Raw genomic sequence first — 13,900 nt, 5'->3', positions numbered from 1 at the left:
GATGGTTTGGCTTTTCTAGCAGCTGGCACAAGTTACAACTGTATGTTTGTATAATCATGTCAACAATTTGTATCATTTAAAAGGAATTTTAGTACTATTTTATGACGTGTACCGACAAAATAAATCACCTGCTTCATTAAAAATATCTTCATCTATTTGCTTATTCAAACTATTTTATGGTGATTTGCCTGAGTGTTTTAAAACAGATTGTTTTTTCTTCGGTGCTTCAAAGTATAAGATGTTTTTCTATGTTATTAATGAGATTAATCTGATGATTCTGGTCACTGGAAAATTAATTTCAATCCATCATGTAATCTGCAATCTGGCTTACAGCTACATACAAGCCCACAGGCCATCAAAATTAACCTGCAGTCTATCAGCGCCTGTGCACTCCCACATGACGTATCGCATGGAGGATGCTCAGTGTCCCCCACAGCTGCAACGCGGCAAAGCGCAAGTCAGAACCCTTCTCCCTCTCCCTCTGTAACTCTACCTGGCCAATAAATAAATAAAATTTTAAATAAAAACAAAACTTGAGTGAAAACTCAGAGGACAAAACAAGTGAGCGAAGGTGGAAATTTGGAAGAGAAAGCAAGCAGCTCTTCATTTTTATTTTCTTACTTTCCAGAACACTTTTTAAGAAAGATTATTTATTTGAAAGACAGTTATACAGATAGAAAGAAAGAAAGAAAGAGACAGAGACAGAGAGATAGATCTTCCATGTTCTGGTTCACTCCCCAAATGGCCGCAATGGCTGGAAACGGGCTGATTCAAAGCCAGGAGCTTCTTTTTGGTCTCCCATGTGGGGGCTGGGGAGTAAGCATTTGGGCCATCTCCCACTGCTTTCCCAGGTGCACTAGCAAGGAGCTGGATTGGAAGTGGAGCAGCCGGGACCCTACCTGGTGCCGTATGGGAGGCTGACATTGAAGGCAGTGGCTTTACCCACTACACCACAGCGCAGGCCTCAGAAGACATTTTTTAGTGCAGTTTTAGGTTCAAAGACAAACTGAGCAGAAGGTATGGAGAGTTCATATCTGCTCTCTTCCCCCATAGGCGCACAGCCTCCACCATCACCCACAATCCCCACCAGAGTCGCGTCTGCTACCATCGCCGAGCCTGTGTTAACACGCGGCTATCACCCCAAATCCATCGCTAGGGTCCATCCTTGCTGTTGCGCAGTCTGTGGGTTTGGACAAATGTGGGCTGACTGCATCTCAGGGAGCAGTTTCACCACCTGAAAATCTGTGCTCTGCCGACTCCCCCTCCCTACCCACTCATCTATCACGCCGGCTGGCTTCAACTACTATTACACATCTGTGCTTGCCCCACGTCTTCCTATGGGTTCTCAGCTCATTCCTACTAACACTGAATAACATGTCCCTGTCTGCATACACCACAGTCTACAACCATACTCCAAAAAGCTCATCACAACATGAAGTTTATTTATTGATTTTTTTTACAGGCAGAGTGGACAGTGAGAGCGAGAGAGAGACAGAGAGAAAGGTCTTCCTTTGCCATTGGTTCACCCTCCAATGGCCACTGCGGCCAGCACACCGCGCTGATCTGAAGCCAGGAGCCAGGTGCTTCTCCTGGTCTCCCATGGGGTGCAGGGCCCAAGCACTTGGGCCATCCTCCACTGCACTCCCTGGCCACAGCAGAGAGCTGGCCTGGAAGAGGGGCAACCGGGACAGAATCTGGCGCCCCGACCGGGACTAGAACCCGGTGTGCCGGCACCGCTAGGTGGAGGATTAGCCTAGTGAGCTGTGGCGCCGGCCACAACATGAAGTTTAAAGGTGAGTTTAGGGATGGCAGCGCTGTGGTACAGCAGGTTCAGGTACCACCTGGAATGCCTGCAACCTGTACTGTAATGCTGAGGATGGAACCTGCCTCTGCTTCTGTCCCAGCCTCCTACTACGCACATCCTGGAAGGCGCAGGTAGGAGCTTAATTCCTGGGATCCTTGTCATCTACGTGGGAGGCCCGGATGCAGTTTCCAGCTACTGTCTGGGGGGGCCAAGACCAGTGCGTTGCAGGCATTTAGGGTTGTGAACCAGCAGATGGCAGAGTTCTCTGTATCCTTCCCACTCTGACAGTCTGCCTTTCCAATAAATAAAACTAACACTCACACACACTCTCTCTCTCTCTCTCCTGGTACAAAAAAAATCTTGAAATCTATGCCCAGTTTTGCATAATACCTAATTTCCAGGAGCCTTCTGCAGCCTCTCGTGTGTCTAACAACTTTGCAATGATGATGCTTGCTTTATTAAATTTTTCCCCTTCAAGATCTCACGAGGGTGCATCGTGTCTGTATATTTTGTGAGACTGGATGCCAGCTCCTTCTGTCTTTATCTCTGGGCCCTCTGAGACCTGGGTTTCTCCAACCAGGAAGCAGGAGTTTGTTCCTGCCAGGCTCTGGGGCCTCTCACCCTGCTGCGAGTTAGTCCAGGCTCAGGTATCAGTCCCAGGCGGGGGATGCAGTGCACAGGTGGGCTGATCGCAGCTGCAGACGTCCACGAGGTGGGCGTGAGGACCAGGCTGCTGCGGCACATTCCCTGACGAGACACTGGCCTTCACGCAAGTCTGAAACTCACTACAGGCAAGTTCCTTCGCATTCCCCTGACACGGTGATGTGTGACACCGTCACAGTAAGAGTACAGCTCTGAACACCCCCAGCTCCACGCCTGCGGTCTCCTGTTAGACTCCACATGGGAGAGGCCTCAGGACTTCAAGTCCTGCTCCTCCTATCCTATTAAGATGGCAACACCGAGGCCTGGATTCCTTCAAACCACTAAGACTCTCAAGGATGAAATTTTCTTAATTGCCAAAACTTAGATGTTCTCAGGTAAACAGAGAACTATGAGGGATTTCCACGAAGTTCATGGAGAATGAGCTTATGAATGAACTGCATGGATCAAGTATTTTTGCACTAAAATAAATTAATACGGGCCGGCGCCGCGGCTCACTAGGCTAATCCTCCGCCTTGTGGCGCCGGCACACTGGGTTCTAGTCCCGGTCGGGGCGCCCGATGCTGTCCCGGTTGCCCCTCTTCCAGGCCAGCTCTCTGCTGTGGCCAGGGAGTGCAATGGAGGATGGATGGCCCAAGTGCTTGGGCCCTGCACCCCATGGGAGACCAGGAGAAGTACCTGGCTCCTGCCTTCGGATCAGCGCGGTGCACCGGCCGCGGCGGCCATTGGAGGGTGAACCAACGGCAAAGGAAGACCTTTCTGTCTCTCTCTCTCACTGTCCACTCTGCCTGTCAAAATAAATAAATAAATAAATAAAATAAATTAATACTAACTTGTTGTAACACGACTGGACAAGATCTGGTTTGAAGCACTTACATGGACAAGATATCTGTTTGAAAAGAGACCCGATGAGAACAACATGAATTCTGCAAAACCAGAAGCAGCAACCAACACCCAATTTAGGACGAAGCTTGCCTAAAAGAGTGGTGACATCACTGATGCTGCACTCAAAGTTTACGGGACAAATCCCCGAAGAAGTCACCCATTGAACTGAAGAGCTCATTCCAACAAGAGGTGAGGGGGGGACATGTAGGAAGGCGCATCCTACACTGGAGTGCCTGGGTCTCAGTCCTGGTTCTGCTACACATTTCCTTTTCCTGCTAACGCACACGCTGGGAGGTGGCAGGCGACAGCTGAGGCTCGGTAGTCCCTGCCACCCACAAGGCAGCCTCAGACTGTGTCCTGGGCTTCCACCTTGGGGCTGCCTGGCTGTTATGGGCAGCTGAGGAATAAACCATCAAATGGAATAGCTCTGTTTCTTTCTCTGATTTGGCAATACAAAGGAAAATAAGTTTCTTTTAAAAGGAGGAGATGAGACAGGGTTGAAGATGAAGCTGACAACAGCAGACCACCTGTGAAGAAGGAATTTACCCAATTCACGCCCCACTGGAAGAAGACCAAGAATCAACAGCAGAAAAAACAGCCAACATCACACACATTCCAGTTTGTTTGGCTTACAAAACTCGGGATGAAAAACTAAGATGGAACAAGCTCCTTGCTCGATGGGTGCTGAAACTGTTACGCTGAGATTGGTTGCAGCGAAGCGCAGGGCTTCCAATGGACATTTTAACAAGTGAGACAGAGCTCCTGAAGGGTGTCTTAGAAGAGTTAGAACAGCAGAGAAACATGGCTCTACCAGGGTGATCCAATCAGCAAAGATTCCAGTCATTCAAGAAGTCAACTAAAGAATTGAAATGGTCTTATGAGGAAGCAGGAAAATGAAGAGGCCAAAAAAGGGAAGAGAAAATGAGAAAATGTTGTGTCCTTAATTATCAAGGATGGAGGTCTCACGCTACAATCATCAATCATTTGAAATTAACCAGAGAAAACTCAAAGTGCTTTGTCTGATGGTGCCCCGTGTTTCTGACAGTGGGGATTGTGGGGAGCACCTCCACACTGGCTGTGGGAGTTGAGTGGGCTCAAGTACTCCCTGCTTAGTAACATGAAGATGCACACATCCCGTGCCCAGGAGGTCCCCCAGAGAATTGTAATAAGTGCGTGAAAGAACGTGTGCAGCATCACTACAACCTTACAAAGCAAGACACCTGCAGTGTCCACGGATGAACCGATACACGGCGCCATTTTCATAAACATTGCTTCCTACATCACAAGGAGTAGGGTGAACCATAGCTCCCCCGACCACTTGGCTGCACTAGCAGCAAGGCCGATAATTTTGGAGAAAAATGTAGGTTTCAGTTCCGGATGGTGGTATATATATAAACATGCTGAGTTAAAGAACATACTCTTCAGAGCTACACACTTAAGTGGCAACTTGTTGAAGACAGGCGAGGCAATGAAAAATCTGGGGGCCAGCGCCGCGGCTCACTAGGCTAATCCTCCGCCTTGCGGAACCGGCACAACGGGTTCTAGTCCTGGTCAGGGCGCCAGATTCTGTCCCGGTTGCCCATCTTCCAGGCCAGCTCTCTGCTGTGGCCCGGGAAGGCAGTGGAAGATGGCCCAAGTCCTTGGGCCCTGCACCCCATGGGAGACCAGGATAAGTACCTGGCTTCTGCCTTCGGATCAGCACGGTGCGCCGGCTGCAGCACACCGGCTGTGGTAGCCATTGGAGGGTAAACCAACGGCAAAGGAAGACCTTTCTCTCTCTCTCTCTCTGTCCACTCTGCCTGTCCAAAAAAAAAAAAAAAAAAATCTGGGGCTCAGGATAGCGGCTGCACGCGGGAAGGAGGTGTGGAGGTGGGGCAGACCGGCGGTGTCATGGCCGTCATCTTTTCCTTGAATTGGGTGCTGGTGACCAGGTGCTCCCTGTTTCTGTTGAAAGGGCCATCGACATCACAGCAGAGCACACCCACGTCAGACCATTTGAGACCTGCCATTGCAGTCTCCGCCTCTCTCCTGGGTGGAGCAGAGGACGGGGAAGATAAAGCACCTTTTCAGCTCTTCATGACACTGGAAGCATCAAGTCAGGCAAAGACCTCCCTCTCTCCCCAAGGTTAGTGTTGGGACGCGGCCCGGCAGGGATCCACGGTCCGAGCGATCCATCTGATGCTCAGGCAAGGGGACAGGGCAGGGGCAGATGCCAGACACGAGGTCCAGGAAGGGCTGTGCTCCGTGCAGCTAAAGCCATCAGGAAGGAAAATACTAGATTTTACAGATGAGCGGCAAGGCACTTGGAGAGCATGTGTAAGACGTATGCCGAGGACTCCAAGTACCTTCTAGAAGGAGTTGAGGGCTGATGAAAGGAACCCACCAAAATGGAAGGAGACTGTTTTATCTATAGCTAGGTGTTTTCTAAGAAAACGGTGTAAGCTGTATGTCTGCGATTAATGATATTCATTAGTAAGGGCAACCCTGTAATAGAACAATGCAGTATGTCTCATGCTATTTTTCAGGGTACCACTTTGCAAATACAAAGTGGCCAATGACTCACTGTAGTAGCTACATGCTCTTGGATTAGTCTCCTGGTACAACTTTGCTCAATATCTAGACAAGGACGTGTGTGTGTGCCTGTGTCTCTGTGTATGTCTACTTGTTTATAAAGGGGACACAAGTGTAATATACACAGATAGTCATTTGTGTACTCATGGAAACACACACCCACACCCCCCTGCGAAGCTTGGCCTCTTCCAGCCCGGCAGAGCCGCAGGTACCGATAAGCCCAGGAAGCCGCTTCCTCTGAATGCAGAGATTCTACAAATGACTTCTGCAATGGGCAGTGCAGAGGAAAACCTGATGAACCTCAACACAGGAAAAGCCAAAGTGAGTACAAAACGCCTTCTAATGACAGGGACAACTCGGTCTTGGGAAAATCTCAGCGGGAGGACGCGAAGGCTGTATCGAAGGAAGGACTGAGACAACTGCCGTGAAAAATTGGACTCACGCTGTCAACAGGGTGGACAAAAAGCAAAACCTTGAGAACCTTGCCGGGTAAGAGCCACTGTGGACAACTTCAGCACTACAGAAAAATCCTTGCAATTCACTGCTCTGTGCTGGGAAGTAAAGGAAATGGAGTCTTCGAGCCTCCTTATTTGCTTTCCAGGGGAAAAAAAACCATTCAACCTTCAAGAACATGGTTTCCCAGGGTACACACGGCGAGGCAGGATGGTGTGGCATCGAGAAGCGGAGGGTGCAAGCCTGCTGCAGTGCGTCTGCCTGACCAGCCTGCGCTCGCCCTCACAGAAAACGGTCACTGTAAGACCGTGGGAGTTTCCACCGCGAACCGCGACTTTCCTGATGACGACACAGCAGGCAGCCCAAGCACTACTGTTGCAGCTCTTTCCTTCTTAGATTTTGTGAGCAATGCATTCAGGTGCCGAGTTAACCACAGTCCCGCCTGTGGAGAAAAATAAAGCAGTGCACTGCACAGAGGCTGCCGCGGCTCCCACCCACACGCGGTGCGCCCACAATCCTCCGTTCCTTCACAAAAGCAGACATCCCGCGCACTTAGCGTAGCAACGCTGGCCTCTCCCTTGTTGGGCACCAAGCCTCCTATCCCAGGGAGCTCCCTGTTCCCTAGCCAGGTTCCCCTGCAGGCCACAGTGCGCTTCCCGGGGGTTTTGGAACCAAGCCTCCTATCCCAGGGAGCTCCCTGTTCCCTAGCCAGGTTCCCCTGCAGGCCACAGTGCGCTTCCCGGGGGTTTCGGAACCAAGCCTCCTATCCCAGGGAGCTCCCTGTTCCCGAGCCAGGTTCCCCTGCAGGCCACAGTGCGCTTCCCGGGGGTTTCGGAACCAAGCCTCCTATCCCAGGGAGGCTCCCTGTTCCCGAGCCACGTTCCCATGCAGGCCACAGTGCGCTTCCCGGGGGTTTCAGCAGCACACGTGACAGTAATCCCTCGGGTTTTCCTATTTCACAGGATTTACTACCTAGTCTGCTAAATGCCTACAGAGAATTGGTAAGTTAATGCTTTCCCTTTTAGAGCTATTGCAGTTCTTCGGTTGTGCACACAGCTTAATGAAAGTTGTCTCTCTATCCTCCTGCACTTCAAGAGTCGCCTGCAGTAAACATCTCAGAGGCAACACAACCTCCACTGCTACTTGGGTACAAACTGAGAAGTCCTGGAGAGGCACACAGGGTGCAAGGGTGGCCAACCGGAAGCACCATCACTGCTCTCCTGATTTTCTTTAAGATTTATTTATTTGAAAGTCAGAATTTATAGAGACAAAGGGACACACATACACACACAGAGATTTTCCACCCACTGGTTCATTCCCCCAGTGGCCGCAATGGCTGGGGCTCAGCCAGGCTGAAGCCAGAAGCTTTATCTGGGTCTGCCATATGGTGGCAGGGGCCCAAGTACTAGGGCCATCTTCTACTGCTTTCCCAGGCCATCGGCGAGGAGCTGCATTGGACGTGGAGCAGCTGCAGCAGGGAGTGGTACCCATATGAGATGCCAGTGTTGCCGCAATGGCTTATCCACTACGCTACAATGCTGGCCCCCGCACTCATCAGTTCTGACAGGCGCCTGTCTGGACTCCTTGGAACAATTATCACAGAGGATAAGTCATGTCAGTGTCACTTTTGTCAGACTGACTTTGGTGATGGGTTGACATAAAGGAAACTGGGCTCATTAACACTCATCAGAAGAAAGTAAATAATTGGTGCTTATTTTAAAAGCCCCCAATTACTTATGTGAATCTGTCCTCTTCCATCCCGAGACCTTAATTCCAGTCCTTTTTATATCACACTGGGGCTATAAAAACCGGCTTCTCATTTGTCTCTCATCTCTGCATTTGCTTCCTTTAGATTTGTCCTCCACGCTCCTACAAAAACGGGTCTATTTTGTATGCCGATCTGCTCTCGGTCACATGTCGTCTACATAGGATCCTCTGCCCTTGGTCACATGCCTTCTACATGGGATCCTCTGTCTTCAGTCACATTTGTTCTACAGGTGATCCTCTGTCCTCAGTCACATGTGTTCTACATGGGGTCATCTGACTTTGGTCACATGCCTTCTACATGGGATCCTCTGCCTTCAGTCACACATGTTCTACATGAGATTCTCTGTTCTTGGTCACACATGTTCTACATGGGGTCATCTGACTTTGGTCACATGGTTTCTACATGGGATCCTCCACCCTCAGACACACAGCTTCTACATGTGATCCTCCGCCCTCGGGCACATGGCTTCTACATGTGATCCTCTGCCTTCAGACACACGGCTTCTACATGTGATCCTCTGCCTTCAGACACATGGCTTCTACATGTTATTCTCTGCCCTCAGTCACACAGCTTCTACATGTGATCCTCCGCCCTCAGACACACAGTTTCTACACGTGATCCTCTGCCCTCAGACACATGGCTTCTACATGGGATCCTTTACCCTTGGTCACATGTCTTCTATGTGGGATCCTCTTCCCACTGCCGGCAGTGCAGTCCAAGTTTCTGATTCTGACTGCAAAAGCTTTCCCTTATCTTTCCACCGCACATTTGTGCAGCCACGTTGCGTGTCCTTCTGCACTTGCCAGCTACACTGAACCCTCTGCAGGGCACCTGGGCTGACTGATGCAGGGGAAGATGACCACACAGGTTCTGCCCTTTCCACCTCTACACTGGGGGCTCCCTAGTGGAACACAGTGTCTTACTTGCTTTTGACTTTCCATTGCTCAATCAAGAATCTGCATTACAGCAGTGCTCAAAAATACCCACTTCTGAACTCAAGTGGGTCACAGTGGCCTCAGGTACCTGGAAGGAAAGCATCATTGTATCACAACAAAAATGGACATCACCTCAGAATCTTTGACTCAAAAGTCAAAACACAGAAGAAGAAAAACCTAAGAGCTGCTTAATTCATCCTGTACTATGGGAAGACTATGGTCTGGGTTTGCACGTATGAGCACGGGACCATGGGTGCAATTGCCAATCTTCCACCGCCACGTACATGAAGCTGGAAAATTAAGCACTGAGCCAAGTGTCATACGGCAGGGAATGCATGAAGCTCAAACAGCAACGAAACAGTTAAGTGTCTCCAGAAATATCGGCCAACGCTCCTTTAACTCGCAGTAATCGATGTGTAATAAGGGTATCTCGCGTTCTGTGGGGACTGCCCTCTATCCCCACATCCCTGTGATTACCTGTTCTTCTCCACTTTGCCTCTAACCATGTGCCTCCTATCCTGCCCCAGCCCCAACCTTCACTTCCCACTGCTGCCAGGACCAGCGCTGCCCTGCGCTACCCGAGCACACACGTAGTCAAAGACTACACTGCACAGTGTCCACCCTTCACGGCAAACACAGACCGTGGTCTCCCAAAAAGACACAATTAACTAGCTAGCTGCAAAATTACCATCTTCTGTATTCCACACAATTTTGCTTTCTGACCCAAAGATTCTCAGATGAGTTCCACTTCTATTGTGATATAATTACATCTTCCTTCTCACCTATAAAAATTTAAAAAAAGAAAAACCAAGGAGGATGCGGCCACAGAACAGAGAGGAGGGATGTGCAAAGGTGGAAAGAAGGAAGCAGAAGCTGAGCGGAAGAACTGAACACCCTTTGACGCTGACGTACACCGCCATCTCCTTTCCTGATGTGCCCAAACCCAGAATGTGCAGGGGCGCACTTCAAAATGCCACCACCGTGCTTTTCAATAACAAAGGCAGCTCTTTTGTGGATTGGAATCTCTGGAAGACAGAATGTGGCAAAGAATGCATTAAAAGCTCAACCAAGACAGGATGAGAGCCCCAAGATTTACTCTCCAGGAGCCCTGGACCAGGCTCAGCTTGGAGCTTCCAGTAGAGGCAGTAAGTAGTGGGATGCACACGAGGACTCCTCCCACGTTTTTCTCCCCACCACCTCACAACACCCAGAGCCAGGGGTCAGCTCCCTGAGCCTGGCCCATAGCCCTACAAAGAATGGTGTGAGCAGTGCCCCAGCGAGGAAAGCGAGCTGCAGTCCAGATAAGACTCTCAGAGGACGGGAAGGGAGGGATGTGCAGTGCTGTGGAGACCAAGCAGGAAGGAAGGAAGACATCTGGAGATGCGCACGGCAGCAGCAGGGAAGCCTGCCCTCACTCGTCCTCCTCAAACCCAAACGGGCTGGGTTGAGAACTGAGTGGGCTTCTGAGAAAAGTGGCACAGCTTCGAGCTGCTCACTGAAAAACACAAGCGTAAGCAGGAGCACTGGGCTGGCATCGTGGCCTAGCAGGTAAAGCTGCCACCTGCAAAGCCAGCATCCCTTATGAATGCCACTTCCTGTCTGGGCTGCTCCACATGCGATGGAAGCAGCTTCCCACTAATGGCCTGGGCAAGCAGCAGGAGGTGGCCCAAGTGTTTGGGCCCTGCTACCCACACTGGAGACCTGGAAGAAGCTCCTGGCTCCTGGCTTTAGCATGGCTGGCCCAGGCCACGGTGGCCATATAGGGAGTGAATCAGCAGATGTGAGATCAATCTGACTCTCTCTGTTACTCTGACTTTCAAATAAAATAAAAATAAATCTTACAAGAAGCTTCAGTTTTTTCTGGTACAAATGTATTTTTCATAATACACGGAAAATATGTATTATAAAAACTATGCATGGATTTCAGATTTTTTTGCATCAAAACAAACTCAGACATTTAATTCCATTTTCCATGAACATGTGATGTACCCTCATACATACCATGTACGCGCCAGTCATTCTACTGCATGTTCTCACATGCTATCTCACTTACTGCTACAAAACGGGTAGTATTATTGCTACCTTCTTTGCACAGATGATGAATCCAGAACTCAGAAAGTTCACTCGAGTACTAAACAGCAGAGTATGATCTGTATCTACTCCAGCTGCTTCCAAACATGTCTACATATAAGTTCTCCTCCAGTAAAAATGACGCAATTTGCCATTTAGTATATGGGGAATGGAATCTTGAAGTGCTGTTTTGTGAGTTAAGAAGGGGGATATTTTTAAAGGATTCTAAAGGAGAACGTCATGAATGGAATTTATTTCATATGGTTGGAATATAAACAAAATAGCAGGTTCAGAAAACCTTCTAGAATCTCTTTCACATAACTGGTCTCCTATCAGTCAGGTCCTGGATGTCTTGAGCTAGCACACAGTGGAAGCCCATCCTTTACTAAACACTTATGCATAGGATGTGCAACAGTAAGAATGCCAGTGGGGTGCAGCGCTGGGTAAGCCACCGCTCGGGAACCCCCCATTAAGCATCAGAGTGCCTGGGAATGAGTCGTCCCTGCACTTCTGACCCATCTCCCTGCTAATGTGCACGCTGGGTGGAAGGTGATGGCTTGGCACTTGGGCCCCTGCCACTTGTGTGGGATACCCGGACAGAGCTCTGGGCAAACGGCTTCCATCTGGCCCGGCCCCAGCTACTCTGGGAACTTTGGGAAAAATACCAGGTCGCTCAGTTAGTGGGTCTGTTGGTCTGTCTCTCCCCTTCTCTTTCGCTCTGCCTTTCAAGTAATTAAACAACATTTAAAAAAGAAGAGTGCCAACAATGATCCTAGAAACCGCTTTCCACACCCAGCAGAAGCCCCCAAGGGAAACACAGCTTCCCTGTTTTGGGCAGGCATAAAGAACAGAACCTGTCTATGAAATCGGCGGTTTGAAGTGGGGAAAGCAGTGCGCCCGGCTGTGAGATTCAGACAGCAACGCGCGTATCCCGGGGGCTGCTGCTGGGTCCAGTCTCTCGAGCTCTGAGGGTCTGTTACTTGGTGCACTATGAAGACACCATAAAGGTGCCCTCTTCCCAAGCATGTCGCTTGCAAACCTTAGAGTCTGCGGGCAGCTGGGAGACAGCGAGGAAGGGACGTGCTGCGGGCCAGCTGGTTCAGTGAGGCGAGAGCGACACAAGCCCACACTCACTTCTTCTTTTCCCTTGGAGGGGCAGGCTTTATTAACTGCTGTGAGATGAGACCTTCTCTAAAAATACCGAGTGGTGTCTCCGCTCAAGGAACCAACTTTCTTTTGAATTTCCCAACTACACTGCTCAAATGCTCCTGACGCCTACTGACACCATGCGCTTAAAAGGACCTGCATCTGTCTTCCCTGGCAGATCCCCAGGGACACGTCAAAGGAAGGGAAAATCCTGCAGGGATTAGGCGCTTCCTGGCTGCAACCAGGCCCAGCAGCTGCCAGCAGCCCTGGACTTCCTCACAAACAGCCCCTGGAAACTCGACCCCGCCCGCACTGCGCTGGAGCTTCGGAGCCATCCGGTGAGAGCCACGCCTTGCAGGAAGTCTTAGTTTCAGTCTGTTTATTAAAGGAAGGTGAAGTATTATATGCTTCTGACAATTGCACACTCTGGAAAAGAACACCCCCTCAAATGTAACAGGAGTTGGAAAAAGGAAATACAATAATAAAACCTACTGCTTTGAAGATCACACAAAGTCTTCTGACAGAAGAAATTCCTGTCCGGCGTCTGCCGTTAGCTACCTGCGGCAGGCAGGTGCACCTTTAGCCTTCGGCACGCCCCTTGCCTCTGTCCAGTAAACCCCACGCCTTCAGCCTTCTTATACTCAGAGGCCATCACACCAGAGTTCTTCCTGTTTGAGTCCTCTCTGTTTATCCATTTTTATTGTAAAGTTCTGTCTCCATCACTTTCTCTGTCTTGACTGCTAATGATCCTCCACTTTGGGAAGAAGAGCTTCGGTGCGCTGGCGTCCCCATTTACAAGTGCACACATCCTCACAACTCAAAATGCCCCTTCTTGCCACTGCTTCCTGCAGAATCCCCCACTTCCCACGAGGCAGAGGCCCTGACGTTCACAACACCGTCTTCTCAGGGGGAAAGGAGCACCTGGCTTCAACGTGGGGCAGAACACAGAAAACAGGCCCAGACTTAACTGCCAACACGTGGCTACTGAAAAAAAATAGAAATATGAAATGGAAATGTCTAGCAAGTGTTAACAGTGAAGTGAAAACAAGGGCAGAAGGGTGTGTGAGAGGCTGGCCACATCCGACTGTGGCTGGTGAACCATCTCTGCTTAGAACGCCAACTGGGGTTCCAAAGTGGAAGCTTCTACAGAACTAGATACAAACACTACATAGGGGTTACAGCTCCTGCCTATGCTCCTGCGGAACTACAGTCCTTTTACTTTAATTTTTTTTTTTTATTTGACAGATAGCGTTAGACAGAGAGAGAGAAAGAGAGAGAGAGAAGTCTTCCTTCTGTTGGTTCACCCCCGAAATGGCCGCCATGGCCAGAGCTACACCAATCTGAAGCCAGGAGCCAGGTGCTTCCTCCTGGTCTCCCGTGCGGGTGTGGGGCCCAAGCACTTGGGCCATCCTCCACTGCCCTCCTGGGCCACAGCAGAGAGCTGGACTGGAAGAGGAGCAACCAGGACTAGAACCCGGCGCCCATATGGGATGCTGGTGCCGCAGGCGGAAGATTAACCAAGTGAGCCATGGCACTGGCCCCAGCTTTTTATTTGTTGAACTCTATTCAGTGGAGCCTTAAGCCTTTGTGTATTACCTAAATTAAAAC

The 13,900-nt window shown here is 50.0% G+C and overlaps 1 protein-coding gene across 3 annotated transcripts in view; it reads right to left on the bottom strand.

The window, feature by feature from the left end:
- Positions 1 to 13,900, bottom strand: part of PDZRN4 (PDZ domain containing ring finger 4) — a 357,880-nt gene that overhangs the window by 34,352 nt on the left and 309,628 nt on the right. The window lies entirely within an intron of this gene.

This window comes from Oryctolagus cuniculus, chromosome 9 (assembly GCF_051225735.1).
Source record: "Oryctolagus cuniculus isolate XC-2025 breed Fujian yellow rabbit chromosome 9, ASM5122573v1, whole genome shotgun sequence".
Taxonomy (NCBI): domain Eukaryota; kingdom Metazoa; phylum Chordata; class Mammalia; order Lagomorpha; family Leporidae; genus Oryctolagus; species Oryctolagus cuniculus.
The sequence above is the reverse complement of the archived record's forward strand: the minus strand, read 5'-3'. Positions and strand labels throughout refer to the sequence as shown.